The 11,043-nt window shown below is 36.8% G+C and overlaps 1 protein-coding gene across 3 annotated transcripts in view; it reads right to left on the bottom strand.

Moving 5' to 3' along the window:
• LOC108968692 (GTPase-activating protein CdGAPr) overlaps positions 1-11,043 on the bottom strand; it is a 204,431-nt gene that overhangs the window by 134,466 nt on the left and 58,922 nt on the right. For all 3 annotated transcript variants that reach the window (XM_018932861.1, XM_018932864.1, XM_018932862.1), the window contains exon 3: positions 3,776-3,818. The gene's annotated coding sequence lies outside the window, so the exon portion shown is untranslated. The remainder of the gene's footprint in view (positions 1-3,775; positions 3,819-11,043) is intronic.

The following is an 11,043-nucleotide window of genomic DNA, read 5'->3' as shown; positions in this document are numbered from 1 at the left end:
GTGACTTATAGAGTTTGGTTTTTGTTTGTCGAGAGAGGACTTTGCTTCTCAATTGCCTACTCAGTCCGAAGTAGCACCTGTTGGCAAGAGTTATCCTGACTATAGCTTAGTTTAAAGTCATAAGGGAGTGCTTAGAAAGAAACCTTTTACTATATTGCTTTCTGATTAAGCTTTTGAAGGTTTTTAAGTATCAAACTGATCCAACGCATAGTATCTAGATCTTACAAGCTCTGCTTGGCTGGAGTAGATATAGAATTAAAATAAACAGAACTGTCGAGATCATGCAGAGCTGATGAAATATCTTTTCCATCGGTTCAACTTACTTTTGATAGGGAAATATAGGTCATATACATTTTTCTGGTTCATTAGATGGCATTCAAGATATTTTAATTTACCTCGATGAGATGCTGAAAAAAAATTGTATTATGATTTAACTGGAGTAAAACTATTTACTATAAATATAAGCAGTAAGTATACAAAGCTCTTCGCCCCGCGTTTCTTATCCGAAATTTTAAAAGATAATCAAGTTGAAGAAAGTACGTTCTTAAATTGCTAAAACATTAACTATAATGACAGAGTATGATTATGAGCATGAGCAAAGAAAGCTTGCCACTCTACTGATATGGTGGTTTGGTTATGTTTTTTTTTTTTTTAAGTTCTGTTTACTTTGGGACACACCTTGTACTTTTTCAAGAGTAAAATTCAATAGTAAAAAGCAATTTCTATTGGGTCTAGGTTCGAATCGAGTCGTTTTTCCAAAACTTCAGTAAAACTTTTTCCTAGTAGCGGTGATTTTATGGGAGGATAAGTCGAGTATTTCTTTAATTCTTTCGATGTTTTTTTCGACAAAAGTGGATGGACGACTCGCTATTATGAATTCATGACCTTTTTGAATCCTTTGTCTCCTTCAACTACAAGTGTTTGTAACCCCAGAATGCTTATGCAATATTTTCAATTAAAATTGCGAGCAAACTCCTCGTTGAACTAGTTTATCTAATCAGTCRGAATTAGTTTATCTAGTCAAACAAAATGTTGCAAAATACAAGCTAATCAAAAAGAAGGATGGAGTCATGTGTAGATGTTCCTGCAAGTGAGGAAAGTTTCTGAGCACTTATGAGTGGCCAGAAACGATTCTTTTAAATATGGCCTAAGCAACTCACGAATTCCGGTCTTAGACCCAGTATCTTCTGGSTMATCCATTTGAAGRCGAGCTAAACTGAGAAGGCGAAACATCTCTCSMCAGAAAATAAAAGAAATGTTTTTTGCAATCTAGAAAAAAAATTATAGTATCGAATCAGTTAGTGCTAGTATTTCGAAAAAAGCTCGTAAACTATAGCATTAGTTACAGAATCGCAGACAAAACTTGTTCTAGTTCTTCAGTAAACTCAATTGAAACCACCTATACATTTGAAAACTCACTGCGCTAAATATACAATACTTGTACATAACCTCACTTGCATAAATGGTACAGCTATGTGCAATTTCACGCACACTTTGGCAGCCGCTGTAGTGAATTGGGGACGAGCACCCAGGAAATGTAATTACATGCAAAATTTGCAGTGAAATCGATTTTGWGTCCAAATCTATACTCAGTGTATATATATTTATTTGTAAATGCATATATTACACTTGCAACACATATCTATCATGAATCAGCGCACTGCAAAAAAAAAAATTAWATAAATTGTTATGAACAAATTGCATCAGCGAACACGCGTCGAATGATCCRTAAGCCGCAACACATCAGCGCGATCAATTCATGCAATCGCCCGTTCATTCATATCAGTACACACACAAATATGTAYATACATACATATGTATGTACCAACTAATATTCATTCATATAAATATGCAATATGCAATATCTGATATTTTTGCAATGAATCAATCAGTTTTACACACGCACGCCAGCTTGGAGCCGCCGCTATTTAAATATATGTATGTACATATGTATATGTACATAAGTATATGCATTATTGTTGCTGTTGTTTCATTATTTATATTTATAGTGGTTTTGGTGGCGACACCATAAATTTTACAATATTCATTGAGGCACTTAGCAAATTAATTCAAAATTCCTTATAGATTTTGTTTGTGTAACTTATATTTTGCATTCCACACTGTTGTTGTTGGTGCAAAATTTTGAYTTGAAAAAATGAAACGAGTAAAGTAATGGCAATAGAACAACGTGTTTGGAATTTTTAATTATTTCTTTGCAAAGTAGTTTCGATTGAAATAACACGAAGTAAATAGTTTTTTTTTTTTGTGGGTTCATGAAACGAGGGGTATGACAAGGCAATCGGCCGGTCGGTTTTTAACTACGTCGCACCAATATGGTTGCCTGAATTCAGTGAAAGGAAACTTCAGACATGACTGAACACTGCATTCCGGACTACAGCGTTGTACCTCTTGATGTCTTCTAGCGAACATATACACAGTTAGGCCCGTATTCTCCCAGTTAAGGAGCATAATGAAGTCCTCTCTACGCAGTTTCTGCTGGGATGCTTTCAGAAATCATTCCTGTAATCACCTGCTTGAAGCGCAACTGCTTCCTAGAATCATCAAGAGGTCTTTTCTCAACTAGTTAGTTCGACGACTTAAAACAATACGGCGACCAGAGTTTGAAAAAAGAAACTGGCTTTAGACATACACTGACCGCTATTCAGTGTGGAGCCGTAAACACCTTCACCGACTCCCTCTCAGCGAATGGCGTACTTGCGCATCTTCGATCTGGATATTAAACTCCTACTTATCCGGAATCGACACCGACATATCAAATATATGTATGTCGAGTGTGCAACGAGTCCCCGCAAGTTGGACAAGTAAAAGATCTCAGTTCAAATTCCCATTGGTATTATACTATAAACAGAGATATTTTCTGGTCAATTATCCGAATTGCTTACCCCATTGCTTGTATGTTCTCTTATTCTAGCATCCTTAACATCGCACTAAAGAAGCCTAATGGCGCACTTTGGRCAAATGCATCATTCCAATATTTTTGCTTTGTTTTTATCCTAAAAAATCGATCCTCCCTTTACCACGCATTAAGGAAACCTAAAATCGGATTTGCGGAAACTGCGTCACTCCATCATTGAAGGAGAAGATGCAAACAGCCGGGAAAATGTTCGGGAATGTACCACTCTAGTCTGCAATAACCAGGCTATACTACTAATATATCTATGATCGCTGGCAACGACTGGACCTTTGTAGACTTTTTTTTTGTAGTGCTTTGCGCATATTGGTTTCAGTATTACTGATTTCATGGCCGCCGCTTTAGTTGTTAGAGAGCATAGTACAACAAATTTGAAGAAATTCGTGATARGATGGCAAAGCTTGCTTTCGACCATTCTGACTATTTAGAGGAAGTTTAGAGCCATTATAGTCAAATAACTATCGATGTATGGAATTGCTACAGTTGGAACTCTTAACACACCTGTAGTATTTTTGTGAAAAAAACTACTAAAACTGTTGGACGAAAGTCAGTACTAAAATCATTATATTTTATATCCGATCAAGTAAAAACTTCTGTGTGATCGAACCGTACACCTTAAGCGAAATTCATATTTTGTCGGGATCAAGCTGMTTTAACCTGATTATATCCGTATAGCTCTTAACTTCTCTTAAGCTGTTTTCCCTTTGAGTTTAGGACAAACAGGTTCGTACTCAAAATTATTTTGAACGTGAGTTCTTGTTAACTTCTTACTATAAACATTCCCTCGAGTGTGAGTATAAAAAGCTTGCGAAACTTACACGGATTAAAGTACTTTTCACTTACCTGTATAATCTCCATTAAGATATTCATGGAATCTGGCAAAAGTCTGCAAGAAAAATATTTAATTATTATTATTTATCAAATTATTGTTAAATACCGACAGTTTATATACAAAATTTCATTGATTTCGAAGAAAACAAGGCCACTAAAATGATTAGCTTCTTGAGAGACAGCGACATGTGCCAAATTACATAAATATCTCAAAAACAGAAGGACTAGTGATAAATTGAAGATGTGTTCTTTATGTAGAGGAAATAGTAAAGTGCTGCAAGGAAGATCGTGGAAGTATTTTCGAGTACACAACAATTATTTTAGCCATATCTGAAGAGAAAGCTGACGCCTGATTTTTACGTATACAAGCTTTCAATCTCAACAGACTGAAAAGATGGTTTTTGCCAGATCCAAGTCCAGTTTTTCCTCAATGTTCGCTAAACTTTGGTTCTTATGATTTATTCATATTTCTTCAGCTCTATCGAGGAAKTGTCCTTAATTGTTSCTATMCTTATCCAGAACAGACCCTGACATATTAAATATATGTACAGCGTTCAATGAACGCCGCATGACACTGGCCAGCTCTTTGCATGCCTTACTAACACTACTCATCTGACACCCTTTTTCCTTTGGTCCGACCCYKTTGAAACTGGACGTTTCCTGRGCCTACCGTCGAGTGACGTCGACGATAACTTATCTAATCRTTACCATCTTAACTGGGATTAGGTACCCGTTACAACAATAAGTGTCTTAATTGAATGTGAATAAAAATGGATATTAACGTAAACAATTAAAGGTTAAGCAAAGTAAGTATTAAGTATCTGAAAGCTGCAGTAAAGCTCATAATTTTAATGAAAGCTTAAAGTCTTAAGTCTCTAACCTCGAATAAAATCATTTTATGTTATTTTGTACGAGAGAGAGAGAGAGACAGTCAAAAGAGAAAGAAGGAGGGATAGAGTATCTACCAATTTAATTTAAGTTCGACTTAAATAGTTTTGTTATCGAAATCTTAAAAATATAAATTTCGGAAAAAGGCTCAGATTTATTGGTATATTCAACAGAAATGATCTCCAAATTCACATAGTGAGCTTCCCCAAATGGAACTGATATATTTACGTGGTTGAACAACACAGAAAACATCTGTATGACATACATACATATTTATTGATATTTATATCTTCAAAGTCACCAGCTGGGGGAGCGCTTCACCTCAATCAATGCGGAATCAAGTCAAATGTCAAAAGGGTGGAATTAATTGCATTTACGAAAGAGGGGAAACGCATATCTACCAACAAACATATAGTAATATATCAAAATAGAGTGCCTGGCGGTAATGTTATCTCCCCGCTTCTACAAAGCTGCTCGCTGCGTTCACCCTAAAACAATACCGCGGGCTCAGATCGAATTCTTTGCGTAAACTTATTTATGAAAACTCATTACATACTAGCGGAAAATATTTAAAGAATGTTGGAACCACTTTTTCCGACCCTCTCCCAACAGTCGGTTATCATAACGCCAAGCTGAGCGTAAGGCGTGAAAATGAGTACTGACACTTTTCGGCAGTAAAACAAACGCTTCCAATACACAAACGCCAACAATGATATCACCAGCCAAACTGTTATCTACTCACATATACGGTGGTTGCTACTGCCGCAGGGGGGAATTAAAGCGAAAGTTGTGGAGACGATTTTGTGGGGAGTGAATATGGCACTTGACGGGTACTTAAAATTCTATTTACAGTTGTTGCATTGCATTGCGAATAACCGCAATATTGCAGGCCATGGCCATKCACTGCGAACATCCGCGGAAATCGAGCATCATTGGAGCATCATCGGAGTGTGTGGGGAGGGGGAAGTAAAGTAGAGCAAAAAATGTGTCTGATTTGGCGCATGGAAAGTGCGCTGTGGTSTCGAGGATGGGCGAGTCGAGCGGCATGTAATATTCATGTGGCATGAATAATAACGTCGAATTGACGGAAGTGGTGGGCAAAAAGCTGAGTATATAAATATATGTGGATGTGTGTAAATATAATCATGCACATGTTATATACCATTTTTCGTATCCGTGAAAAGACTGGCAACCCAATTTTCGCTCGCTATTTACTTATTTGGTACGTATAATAATACTTTTCTAATTTTTGTGGCCGGATGCGAAGAATAAGGCTTTCGAAAAGTTTGAGTTGGACTCAAATCACAAGCACCTCATATATAGTTTTTTTCGCGACAGAGTGGTCATAGYAAAGTGAGTTTACAGGGATGAGGCAGTTTCTTAACTGCTCTGGATCTTATTAGTTAATGAACCACTTACAAAACTTAACGAATGACGCTGTTTTGTGACACTCAACGTTGACGATTTTGCTCTTTTGGCGAAAGAAAAAGTATTAACCACCGTTAGAAAAAAGCAGCCTTGCCATCAAAGTAGATAAAACCAGAATTATTTTACCTTTCAGAAAGTATAAAATGGCAGACGTTCTTCTCCCCTTACTCGGAGGTTCACGCCTTCAACCTGTTCATAAGGCGAAATGCCTGAAATCGTCGTGAAGCCAATAATGTCTATGGCGTATTTGTCTGTTGAAGGGTTTGAAAAGTGAAATGTAGATAAGAAAGTTGAGTGTGCCCAATGAGCGGCTCTTATCAGGATCGTTGGAGCATTACGGACTATATACATGTACACCAACAATAGCACTTAATGCAATGGAGAGTAGGCGCAATGAACTTTTACACGGTTTTATCAAAGCTAGTAGGGAAAGTTAGAGGTGCAGTCTTCTGTAAAGTGTTCTCTGTCCAACTTCGCTTTAAGCTACTGGACCATCGTAATGTGTTTCAGGCAGATTTGGTTGCTATGAAATTAACAGAAGCAGTATGCTCAAAAGTRCAGCTTCTTTCAGAGTGAATCCTGRTATTGAAATATCAAACTGTGCGCTCAAAATTATTCGAGGAAAGTTTATCCTCACTGCAAATAGCATCAAGCTACTTCATTATCAGACTCATTTGGGTGCATGGTCATAGAGGAACTTCAAACCCCTTGAGCTAGCAAATATCCAACCTTAACCCGCTGACATCAGAGGGGAAACTACTGTAAGATTGCGAGTTCCTTCAGGCATAGAGAAAAAAGTAGTAGGTCCACTAAGCTCCCTGCCCTAAGCACAATTCACCTTCCCACAATCTAAATCAAAAAAAATATCCAAACATTTTTTCCTATTGTCCAGCTCTTGCAAGATTGAAGTTGAAACACTTCGGCAGACTTACCTTCGGTGAACCAGGAGACTAAACAGAAACTGACATTAGCCGCTTCAACAAATTTCTAATCTGCTCAAAGCGCYTTGCCGATTTATGATGGCATTTTCATATTTTTTTATATTTTGTAAATTTTTACTTTTTTAATTTTTATATATTCTTTAATATATAAGTACACATGGGTATATATATTTATTTATTTGTTCACATTCTTATTGTTATTGTTACTTTTTCAGAATGACTACAGCTTCTCTTGCCGAGCTGCAAGTGCAAAATTCGCGCATAAAATGTGGATTGGCCTCAATTGAGGACAATATGACACTTCCATTTATGTGAAATATATGTATGTACATATGTGGGCGGTCAGGCATATTGTCTGCATTGCATATGAAATTATTTGCGAATGTTTTTTGGCTGCTGTTTATTTAAGTGTGCTTTTAAGTTTCAGTTGATTGGAGCCACACTGGGTGAAGTTGTATTTATTTTTGGAAAACTTTTCTTTTTTTTTTTGCGAATTCTTCAATATTCTCTAGACAAACTTCCATATGYATATGGGAAATTGGGAACAGTAGTATTGGGAACAGTAGCATTTCTCAATTGCCATTAACTAGCAGTAGATTTCGCAAGGCAGCTTCGTAGTGAATGGTGAAAGGATTTCTAATTTCTTTATCTCTCGCATTCAAATATTTCATGAATAGCAGTTTGGTGTCTTTCCATGGCGACATTAAGGGAAACTGCAAGGCTAATGAGAGTGCTACGTCAGATACTTCTGTCTTACTAGCTGCAGGTTGGAAACGGATAGGAGCTCTACTGAGTTATTGCGTTTCACTGCTGCATGGTTGAGCAGCAAGTGAGCTCGACAAGCGCTGGTCCGTTACTAGCATTTATGCAATCGCTCGTCCATGTTCATATAAATATATCGTAGGTTATGGAGTAGCAGTTCTAACTGTACATCACCCGAAAGCAATTTATACGGTAAGCTTCAAAATTTTACCGGATTCTGGTTGAATAAGCYGCTGAAAAAGAACCATCTCAACGCTTTTTTCCGGAAAAAGAATAAAAAAYGTCTGATCTCACACTTTTAGACATCCAGGCGAAATAGCGAAAATAGAAATAAAGATCCTAAGCAGATTTGTGATAAATTTATTTTAATTTAATAAATATCCAAATACACGAGTTTCTATCTGGCTGGACAAAGGACTCTTAGGGACATTTGCTAATTAAACCTACCTAACTACCATCCCAAAATATGAAACCAAAACGACCATGTTTTAATTTAAACATTTCTATACACAAAATCCTGAAATCTCATCATCTTTTTATGATTTACTGACATCCAAAGCTCACCATTTATATAATTAAATGCTTCAGAACGATGGAAATATAGACGAATTCGCTGCTGTTCATTTGAGTTTATTTAGCAAAACTTACACTTACTTATGCTACGAAATAAGTCATAGATCTGTCAAACGTATTAGGTTCAGGGCCGAAGATTAATCCACTGATTGGATCGGTTTTGCCTGGTTTGACCGATTTCGGCAGTCATAATTTCGAGTTGCAAAAAATCTCTCGTCAGCAATTGCCAGCCCACCGATATACATATGCTTATACTGATGCTGCTACTTAAACCTTTTTTAGTTCGCCCACTTTCGGATTTAAATTTTCAAGCCTTGAATATACATATTTAAAGCTGWATATGGTGGCGAAATTTTGCTTTCTTAATTAAAACTGGAGAAGGAATTGAAACAAAAGGGTCTGGTAGTAAATRAAGGCAAGACGAAATATCTCCTGTCATCAAACACGCAGACTCGCSACTTGGCTCTATGTCACTGTTGACAGTTAYAACCTCGAAGTCATARATTTTYTTGTSTATCTTGGAACCAGCMTTAACACCAAYAACAACGTCCRCCACGAAATCCAACGCAGAGTAACWCTTGSCAACAGRTKCTACTTCGGACTGAGTAGGCAATTGAGAAGTAAAGTCCTCTCTCGACTAACAAAGAACAAATCCTACAAATCACTCATAATCCCTGTCCTSCTCTGTGGTGCAGAGGCATGGATGATGGCAACATCTGATGAGTCGAYGTTTTGAGGGAAATATTCTGCGGAAAGTTTATAGTAACAATTCCATGGAACGATGACTTGTAGAGATATACAACGACATTGACAGGGTTCAGYGAATTTAAAGACAGGGCCTACGCTGACTAGGTCATATCATCCGAATGGATAAAACACTCCAGCTCTGAGAATATTAGACGCAGTATCTGCCGGAAGAAGCAGAGGAAGACCTTCACTCCGTTAGGAAGACCAGGTGAAGAAGARCATGGCTGCACTTGGAATCTCCGATTGACGCCAAACAGTGAAAAGAAAGAACGACTGGCGCGCTGTTCTAAACTCGGATATAACCAATAAAGAAAAATAAGATATGAGGCAGAGGACAAGACTAGTYCTGAATTGAAAACACTAAGAAAAGAAGTGTTTTCATTTTACGAATCCGCTCAGGCAATCGCAGCCAAAGAGGAACCAATTAAGTGTTAAGACGAAGAGTATATACATTTTTTTCATTTTATCCGCCATTATCATTACTATTTTTTTCATAATTAATATTATTTCTGTAAAAAAGGATCTTCCCTGTTTGTACATACATATATTTAATTGAAGATCCAATCAACTTTTTGTATAAAGTGAAGAAGCAAAATAAATATTGTAAAATTGTTTCCAACAACTATTGACATTTCATGAGTGGGTAAAAAAATTGGTAGCTGTTGCTCTTGAACTCAAACTGAGAGGTTACGGGCCTTATTTGATAATTTGGTTTTTATTTGCCTGCTTATTAAATATCCGTACGCGATTTTTTTTTCCAAATATAATTAAGTTAAGTGGTTTAAGGAGAATGAGTGTGTTTGCTTGTTGACAAAAGTCAGTGAAAAACTTGTGTGTGTATAAAAAAAAAAAGCATTTATAAAATTCCGCTCAATGGAAAAAAGAAAATAGGGTTCAAACTTTCATGGAWTAAGACAGCTCCTAATAAGGTTAGGATCGGTTAGGTTAAGATGTTGATTTCCATAATGTAGGCCACGAGAATCCCACTAGAAATCGGTTCTWTATGACGCCAAGGTACAATAGACTAAAAGACCGTTATGTCTCGACCAAGTCTGATCTGCAAGCTTTAATAAAACCAACTTTTGTGTATTGGATTACATCTCTATGGCATGACCTTTAAAATACAGAGAGAAAATGGATGCTGTTATTGGTAAAGCGACAGAATTCTGCTGAGTTGACTGACAATTTTTGCCCGGATAAAAAACCGCCTTCGTTCTGATCATAACAGAAAATGAGTCATTGTCATTTACCTTCTAAAGAATTTTCTTTCTGTCGTTCTTCAATGCGTTATACAAGAAAAGCTTGTTGGCCGCTAGTTACAACCACATCCTAAGTACATTCCTACCTACCGTCTACAGTAGCAACATCTTAGTGCTGCCGTAATTTGTGACAAGTTCAGAAAAGACGCTACTGGATCCGAATATTTTCTCAGACTTTCCAATTTTTAAATAAGGTATTCAACAGGTCAGTTTCTTCAACTCATTTTCTTCATTTGTAAAAGAAACCGCATGCATCTGTTGAGCCCAATTTGCTACAATTTTATTGTTGTTAGATGATTAATTAACCGACGTCAGGCTTTCATCTCGAATAAGTATAGACCTTGATTTAGTAGGTCGATATATTTCTGTTTTCTGAATAGATTTCTGGGAATGCGTTTACGAACAGTTGTTATGGCTGAATGGGTTCGATATGTTTACACATATATATGGTCGAAGTTCGACAAAAAGTTTGCACAAATTTTTTGTCTGAAACAGTATTGAGGTTACGATCAAGTATGATTTTGTTATTTGTAGTCGCTCTCGTTTTCGTTCGATGGTTAGTTAATCCGTGGTTTATGTCGGCGCTTTCTTCATAACGACATCCTTTGGCGTTAAACGGCGCTGTTTACAGAGATATGAAATTCAGGTAACCTCTTCGTAACGATTAAAACATGTGATATAT

Source organism: Bactrocera latifrons, unplaced genomic scaffold, assembly GCF_001853355.1.
Source record: "Bactrocera latifrons isolate USDA-ARS-PBARC rearing strain unplaced genomic scaffold, ASM185335v1 scaffold_225, whole genome shotgun sequence".
In the NCBI taxonomy this organism is placed as follows: Eukaryota; Metazoa; Arthropoda; class Insecta; order Diptera; family Tephritidae; genus Bactrocera; species Bactrocera latifrons.
Note: the sequence above shows the minus strand (reverse complement) of the source record. Positions and strands in the feature narration are given on the sequence as shown.